We start from the raw sequence: 9,341 nt of genomic DNA on the forward strand, positions 1-9,341 counted from the left end.
GGCATAGAGTTGGCCTTTAGTACAACTTATCATTCGCTGACAGATGGAAAGACAGAGAGGGTCAACAAGATCTTGGAGTATATGTTGAGGATGCATATGATGCACCAACAAAGGAAATAGGAGGAGCATCTGCCATTGGTCAAGTTCGAATAAAACAATGGTTATCAGGATGCATTGAGGATGAGTCCTTTCGAGGCATTGTATGGGTGAATTTGTAACACTGCCATCAGCTGCGATGATCCAGTGAACATGTTACTTATTGGACTGGACATATTGGCAGACATGGAGCAGGAAATATTATTCTTTTAATGGTAGATCTGTGCCAATTATTCCATGTTTTTCACTTTGGTTTAATATGTGAATTCTTATCTACAAGATCAACTATCTAATCTAATAGTTTTATATATTTTCTATTTATTCTCGATTTGATACTGTATTTGAACAAATTTCTAAGTAACTATTTACTTAGAAATTTACCTTCATAAATTATTTAATTGTCATTGAAATTGTGTGAACTTTTTCAAAGCTTTAATGACTCATCTTTCATTTTTTTAAATCTCCAAACAGAGCATGCCTTGCAATAACAATATTAGCTATTAGAAATTCTTCAACAAGTTGATATTCCTCATTAAAAGCATCTTAAATCCCCATTATATTTAATATTTTAACTTGGTATTCAAGAGTTATCTCCTTGGTATCAAGTTAGAGTAGTTTTCTTTGTTTTTCTGCATTAGTAAGTAGGTCTGCATTTAAATTTAAATATAAATTTAATTATCATTTTAAGAAATCTGCTTATGTAGGAGCAACCTCATTGGTGGCTTGGTCGATCCCTTGTGACAGCTTAAGGACTAATTTCTTATATGTGCATTGTAAGAGAGAAATTCTGATTGACTCTTCTTCTTGATAAGTAATTAAAGACATCACAAGTCAGTAGGGAGAGTGAGGTTAATTGAACCCATTTGAACTAGTTAGAATCACCATCCCAAACGGATAAGGGCTTAGTTGGGGCCCTGACCAGGTGATATTCCTATTATTTATTTCCATCATCTTTGGCCATAAATAGGGCCCATTGGCCATGAACATGACCTCAAACCATTACAAAAGACCTTTAGAGACGATCTTTATCCTTTGAGTGGAATATGGGTACTGTAATGAGGTATTTCTTATTAGGTATTTTTCTTAAGGCATTCATCATGTTCAAGAAAAGAAAATAGGTCCTTGGGCCCTAGATAATCCTTTAGGGGTCAAGGGCCATAAACAACATCATAAATCATAGGACATGTCCACTATAGGGGATCATTATACCTTGAGTAAGATATGGGGTGCATTATGATCTTTTGAGCATTAGGGATGGGTCTCGAGGCCTTAACCATGGTTGTGGAAATATGGGTACTGTAAATAGGTATTTCTTATTTGAAATTAAATGAATATTCTTTGGCTAATGGGCAATAATCATTGCCTTGGACTACAACATGGATTCTAAAAAGAGATGTTTTCCATATGAGGTAGATATAGGTGTCCTTAGGAGCTTTTGTGTAATATGGATGGGTCTCAAGGCCTTGACCATTATTTTGGGAGTAAAATAAGGTCCTTAAGTTGCAAATTAATCTTATAGGTGTTACAAGACATAAAATATTCCTTAAACCACAACAAATTCCCTATAGAAAGTACTTTTGTCCTTGAGTAAAATATTGGTACCATGAGGAGGCTTTGAACCTAAGAAGGGAATCTTAAGCCTTGAGAAAAAAATGAACCTTATATGGCCCTAGTACTTCAACTAGGCCTCAAGCCACAACATAAACCTAGATCATTGGGCTCTTGGTGGGATAAGGGCATCATTGAGAGATTTTGTATACTAGGCATTAATCTTGGGGCCTTGAACATGGCCCATAAAGGAAAACAAAGGTAATAAAATATAAATCAATCATCTAAAGGAGATATTACATTAATGATATGTTGAACCACACCTAAACCCTCTAAATCCAATGCTTGACATCAATATGGGAGATATTAATTTTTTTTTTGACAGAATGGATGGGTCTTAAAGTGTTAACCATGGTAATGAGAAAAATTAAAGGGTCTTAAGATTTAAATGAATATTTTAAATCTCAAGAGAATCAAATGAGTCTTTTAATCACTCCAATGAGGGTATTTTTATCCTTTGATTATGATATAGGTTCTATTAGGGGGTTTTATACATTAAGGATGGGTCTTGAGTTCTTCATCATGGTAATGGGAGGTCAAAAAGAGCCTTAAGTCTTGTATAATATTTTAAGGACCTAGTCCATTAACTTGGCCTTCAAACACTAAATATACCATTAAAAGAATAAGATTTGTATTGACAAATCTATAGCAATATGACATCTGCAAATAACCAGAGATATGAGGAATTCTTCTCTAACTGGATTGCTGAGCTGGAAAATATAGGTCTGAGATCTCCAATCTGCTCTAAAAAGTGGAATGGATGACGAATAGCTTCAGACCCAGGTTCTGAGAGTTTTAGGGCAGTATGAGAGATATTACAGTATGAGGTTCAAAGTAGCCGAGCGTAATGTTTTAGCCATGTTCTGCCCCACATGGAATAACCCTCTGGAGAATGCCTTCCTTTGGATTTGAGGTTGGAGACCCTCCATGACATTTCATTTGGATTATGCTGAAATAGGGCAACAATTAGAGTCAGAGTTGGCTGAGCTACTCAGAGGCATAAATTCCTCTACTTTGGCTGCTCTGTCTTCCAAACAGCTCTACCAGATAAACAAGCTGCAGTGTGAAACACTGCAGGAAGAGCATAAGCTGTCAGACAAAATGGTATTTCTCTAGCGTAGCATGGTCAATGGACCTATGCTAAGTTTGGCCCAGGTTGCGTTTGGAGCTAGTAGCCTGGAGTCTGTGCTGGAAGGTAAAGTGCAAAAGTTGTAGAAATTGCTTGTTAAGGCTGATAGCCTGCTTTTTGATACTATGAAACGCATGCTGGATATTCTCACTGCATGCCAGTTTGTTCAGATTTTGATCACAGTTGCACAGCTTCATCTCTATCTCCATAATAAGCATTATTAATTGCACTTAGAATGGATGGCTTTGATTAAATAATATTGTGTCACCAAAGAGAATTAGTGATGGGCCTTTAACGACCCTCACCAAAAGTGTCACCAAAGGGAGAATTAGTGACAGGCCTTTAATGACCCTCATCAAAAGTGTCATTGAAAATGGCTTTGGTGACAAACCTTAAAGGACCATCACTATATACACTTACAAAAATTTTAAAGACCGTCACCATATGTGATATTGGTGACAAACCTTAAAGGTCCGTGACAGGCATAACCCTCACCAATGATATTTTTTCTTGTAGTGCTCATAAAGTTTATTTTTTTAGGAGATCCCAACGGCTACATTTCTAACGGCTAATTTGACCAAGAGACCCTGGTCAAACAACTAAAAAATTATTATTCAATTAATATTTCCCTAAAAAGCTAAATGTAGGTAAATATTTGGTAAATTTTAAAATAATTAGGTAAATATTTGGTAAATTTAAATTAATTAGGTGTATTATTCTTATATTTATATCAAATTTAATTATTATTCCAATGTAAAGGTAACCAAACCCTATTTTTCTAGCTAGTTGTGTGATAATTAATTCATGGTCTTTGGTAAGTTAGATCTATATTTAATATTTTAATTAGATTGGTCCATTAAATCGATCAGTTATATAAGTAAATAATACTCTAAATCTTCTATTATTATTCTTAGAGAATTAGCTATATTAGGTGAAAATTATAACTAATATTATGGTAAATCAAAATTACCTAATAATAATTATTCCAAGGTAAACTATTATTACTAATAATTTAAGGTCGATAGTTTATTATTAAAACTAATGGTCGGATCAGCGAGCATTCGGCTGACTTAAGGCATGGTAGGACTAAGTCCTCGGCCCTGGCTGAGCATGCGGGAAAGACTATGCATCATGTGTGTATAGAGGAGGCTCAAGTCATTGCCAAAATTGCGCACTTTCACCATCGCAAATTTAGGGAGGCCCTGGAGATCGAAAAAAGGCCGGTCAACCTTAATAGGGATGATGGCTGGAAGATTAGCAGTTGCTGGGTCCCAGCCTTGTCTTCTTAGCCTTCTCATTTCCTTTCGTTAGGTCTTAGGGTTTCTGTCTTTCCCCCTCCTTTATTTTTCTTTTGTCAGTTTTGTCCTATGATCTTGGAACGGTTGAGTTTGTTTCGGGCTATTATTATATCTATGGGGCCTATTAGTATTATACTATTTAAGTATCCCTAGGTTAACCTAAAAAAATTAAGTTTCCCTTAAACGAATTCTTATTAACGCAATTTAAACCTTATAAATATCAATAATTAATAATATTGATATGGTTATCCTAATAAAAATTTGGAATAAATAGTCTTTTTAATGAATAGTGGTTTAACCTGTAGGTTTAAAGATACCATAATATTAGTTTAGTAATAAACACATCAACCTTGGATTATAAGTAAGAATAGATTTTGGATTATGATTTACCTAATATTTACCTAATATAATTAAAACTCTAGGAGTAATAGTTGAACAAACTGTTTAGATCTATCAAGATGCTTTAGATTATGTAATAAACTTTTAATCTAATGGACCATTCTATTTAAATAATAAATATGATATAGACCTAACTTATAATAGATAATAATGACATTATTAACCTTAATAAATTTGAATAAAAATCTTTTTAATGAATATTGGTTTAACCTTTAGGTACCAATAACATTAGTTTTAATAATAAACTATCGACCTTAAATTATTAGTAATAATAGTTTACCTTGGAATAATTATTATTAGGTAATTTTGATTTACCATAATATTAGTTATAATTTTCACCTAATATAACTAATTCTCTAAGAATAATAATAGAAGATTTAGAGTATTATTTACTTATATAACTGATCGATTTAATGGACCAATCTAATTAAAATATTAAATATAGATCTAACTTACCAAAGACCATGAATTAATTATCACGCAACTAGCTTGAAAAATAGGGTTTGGTTACCTTTACATTGGAATAATAATTAAATTTGATATAAATATAAGAATAATACACCTAATTAATTTAAATTTACCAAACATTTACCTAATTATTTTAAAATTTACCAAATATTTACCTACATTTAGCTTTTTAGGGAAATATTAATTGAATAATTTTTTAGTTGTTTGACCAGGGTCTCTTGGTCAAATTAGCCGTTAGAAATGTAGCCGTTGGGATCTCTGCACACTCTATTTATACACGCTAAGCTAGATTGGTTCTTCAACTTGTCCTGACGATGAACCACACTGGTTGGTTCGAAACGCGTCGACAAAAGATTCGTTATGTGATTTTGCCGAAGATTATCTTACTACATTATTTAAATTTATTAATATAAATTTATATTCAATAATAATAATTGCTATTTTTAACTATAAGTAATTAAAAATTAAATATTTAAACATTAAAATTAAAATATTGATAATTAGTAAAATGTAAACAATTTAGATGAAAGTAGGTAATTTGAAAAAAAAAATGTTTTAATTGATATTATGAAATAATGAATATAATAGTTGAGGAAACCGTGAATGTAAATATTTAAAGCCACAATAAAAATCATTGCTCAATATGTTATATATATAGCCATGTTCGAGGAAGACGCAATGCAGGTACTTGAGAAGGAGGGATTTATATTCAAGGTAAGTGAGAAAGGACCTTAATTTGATGATATATTTTATGCAAGTGAAAATATTCTATATAAATCTCCTAAACTATGATAAAGTTTTAATTCACATATGATCAAATTAAATTTAAATTATAATAGTTTAATTTATATCATATTGTACAAAGGATATTTTTTTATTTGATATGTTAATTCAAATTTCTTATTGAAAGGAACAATTTTATTAGAATTTTTCATTTATATTTTTTTATTTTTTATTTTTTTTAGGTAAAAAGTTATTTTATATTATAGGGCTTTACTCAATGAACTTATGAAATATCACATGTATTCATGACATATTAAATAATACTCTTAATTTGACTACATATTGGAAAATACCTCTAAAAATCACATTATTTAACCCCCTACCAATGCGAACCCAATACACCTTCCCAATTAAAAAAAACTATACTTTCACTACATATTGTAGGTATCCATTTTTTTATTAACATTTTTTATACCCCTTTATATTGTTTCATTAACTTTTAGCTCCATTTTTATACCTTCCAATATAAAACCTTTTACCCCCTATATATCCCCCAATATATTATGTCATTTTTCCCTCAATATATATTCCCCAATATGAACCTACGTGGTATGGTATTTCTCCCTCAGTGAATCCCTCGTGCTTTACGCAATGTCTTGAACATAAATTGACCTTACAATGTGACAAAAAACACCATACGTCACAATATAACAAACATTACCCTTCATTGCATGTGATAAAACATAACACTATATCAAAATTGTGACAAAAAAATCCAACGTCAAAATGTGACCAACATAGGTCAACATCACAATGTCATAAATATATCCCCACATTATAATGTGATGAATATATATTGACATTGCAATTTTATGAATAGAACTAGCCGTCATAATGTGACAAACATTACTCGATGTCAAAATATGATGAAGCATAACCCAACATTGAATTGTAACAAAGAAAACCCATTGTCACAATGTGACAAACGTAGCCCAATATCACTTTGTGACAAACATATCCTCACATCACATTTCAACATAACCCTTCACAAATAACACTGTGATGTGATCAAACGTAACCTAACATCACAATATGATGAACCTTGCAATGTGGTGAACATAACCCCACGTCACAATGTGATCAACAAACCCAAACATCACAATGTGATGAACCTTGCAATGTGATGAGCATAACCTCACATCACAATGTGATCAACAAAACAAAACATCACAATGTGACAAAACTTTTAATGCGGTTGAACATAACGTGACATTGCAATGTGACTATCAGGCCCTTAAGTTGAGAGTGCACATAACTGAAGAAGTACGAGTGTGATGACATGGACATCACAAAAAATGTGACATTACTTGTAATGTTTTGGAGGAAATTTAGGGTTTTCGTGTGAACTTGGAAACATGGGTGCACAATGGCGGCATGAGGTGAGTAGCTAAAACAATTGGGTGTGTAGTGAGTATGCATGCCGAATTAGGAAAATGTTCTTAGCATATGTGGGGGCATGGTGGGGAATGCATATATCTAGGACAATATGTGGATGATTGAAACAAGTGACGTTGCACGGAGCGCATGCTCCAATCATGTGAAAGGATGACAAGACGAAACAACCCATGCCATGGTAGAATGATAGACAACTCAACTCAAACCAAAATGGTTGAGATGTAACCAAGTGTGGGTCACCTATAGGTTAGAAAGGACAAGACATGTGGCAGAATTCCAAGGATCGCAACCTCTCTCCCTCTCTCTCCATCTCCCTTTTCACTTTGTTTCTCTCTCTACATCTCCCTTGTTACTCCCTCTCTCTCTCTCCACCTTTCTCTCTCTATATGTTTTTATTCTTACCTCCCTCTCTCTCCCCCTCCAACTCCATCTTCCTCTCTCCCTCCCTCTCAAGTCCTATCTCTCTTCCTTTCTCTCCCACCTCCCTCTGTCTCCCCCCCGTGTCACTCACTCACTCACTCTCTCTCTCTCGAGCTTTGTCCTGCAACTCTGTTGACTATCTCCCTCCCTCTCTCATTCTCTCTCCCCCTTCTCTCCATCTCTCCTTATTTTTCTTTATATCTCACCCCCAAACATACACACACTCTCTCCATCTCTCCCTTGTCGCTCCCTCCCTCCCTCTCTCTCTCTCTCCACCTTTCTCTCAATATGTGTCTTGAACTTCTTCCTTCCCTATCGTTTCCTCCAACTCCATCTCTAGAGCTCCCTCACTTTCTCAGAGACTTTCTCCTCCTCTCCCTTTCTCCATCTTTGTGTTCCCCCCACTCTCTCTCTTACCATTCTCTCCCACTGTCTCTCACTTTATATTTCAAAAATTTTAAAATACTTTGACAATTAAAACATTATGTTTTATTTATTTATTTATTTTGATATCGTACAACAATTTTATTTATTTATATAATACATATTTAAAATGCAAGATTTCAAATTTGTGTTGTACATTCACCTAGAGGGAAAATGATAATTTTCAATGGAAATATTATTTAAATTTTTCCAAAATATTAATGTTCCAGCTACCTCCGTCAAAGATAGAGCGCTTTATGTCTTCCAATTGAAACTGCTTTGGTTTTATTTATTTAAAGGTAGCTTTAGGTTATGATTACTTCAAGATTTTAAAAATATTATATATTGTGTTATGTTACATTTATAAAAAAATTAGGTAAAATAAAAGTAACATATTGAGTAGCTTGTATGACTCTTTTTGTGTTAATGACTCTTTTGTTGACGCCTATGGTGTATATCAACCACATTTATTGATGCAATTGTGGTAATATATATTATAATATAATAAATTTTATATTTAAGAATTTTTTTCCGGAAAAATCACATTGACAACTTAGGGTCGACGCGTTTCAAACCTCTATTGAGGTTCATCATTAGGGAAAAGATGGAGAGCAAGATCCAATAGATCAAATATTTATAGTAGAGATGTAATGGTAAAATAGAGATGCAACGATAAACAAATTTTAACATTCATTAAGTTAAATATTATAAAATTAAAATGGAACATTATAGGATTCTAGAATTAATTAAAATAAACAATTTCTAATTTAATGAATTAATAATTTAATTTTTAACTATTCTTAATCTTAGAGGATTCCAAGGTCCTTGCTAGGGTTGACCATTTCCATCACCATAGATTAAGGGAAGTCATCGAAATTGAAAAGAGAATTAATACTCTTAATAGAGACGATGGATGGAAGCTTACTGGTTCTTGGGTACCTTCCCTTCGTTCCTAATCCCTTTTTGTTTTTTCTCTCCTTAGTTTCCTTCTCTTGTCCTAGTTATTCTTTTTGTAGTAAATTATTTTTTCGTATTCTCCATGTTAGTTTCTAATTTGATTTTAATTTAAAAAATAAATTATTTTAATTTATTTTTTTATTTTATTTTGATTTAGATTTTAAATTGATTTTTTTATTTTATCATTTCTATATATATATATAATTTCTTTTATTTATAAGTTAATTTGGATAGTGGTTGAATTTTCTTATTATATTAAAATTTGAGTTATGAATAGGTATTATTTTATTAAATAATAATAGTAATTAATATTAGATAATTAAAAATAGAAATAATTTAATAAATATGATTAGGAATAGTTAAAA

At 32.3% G+C, this 9,341-nt stretch overlaps 1 pseudogene; it reads left to right on the plus strand.

Moving 5' to 3' along the window:
• Positions 1–2,357: 2,357 nt before the first annotated feature.
• LOC149162054 (protein DOG1-like 3) lies at positions 2,358–3,057 on the plus strand (annotated as a pseudogene).
• Positions 3,058–9,341: the final 6,284 nt, after the last annotated feature.

Source organism: Pinus tabuliformis, chromosome 5_2, assembly GCF_031772625.1.
Source record: "Pinus tabuliformis cultivar Carrire ecotype Pingquan chromosome 5_2, CPIR1, whole genome shotgun sequence".
Taxonomy (NCBI): Eukaryota; Viridiplantae; Streptophyta; class Pinopsida; order Pinales; family Pinaceae; genus Pinus; species Pinus tabuliformis.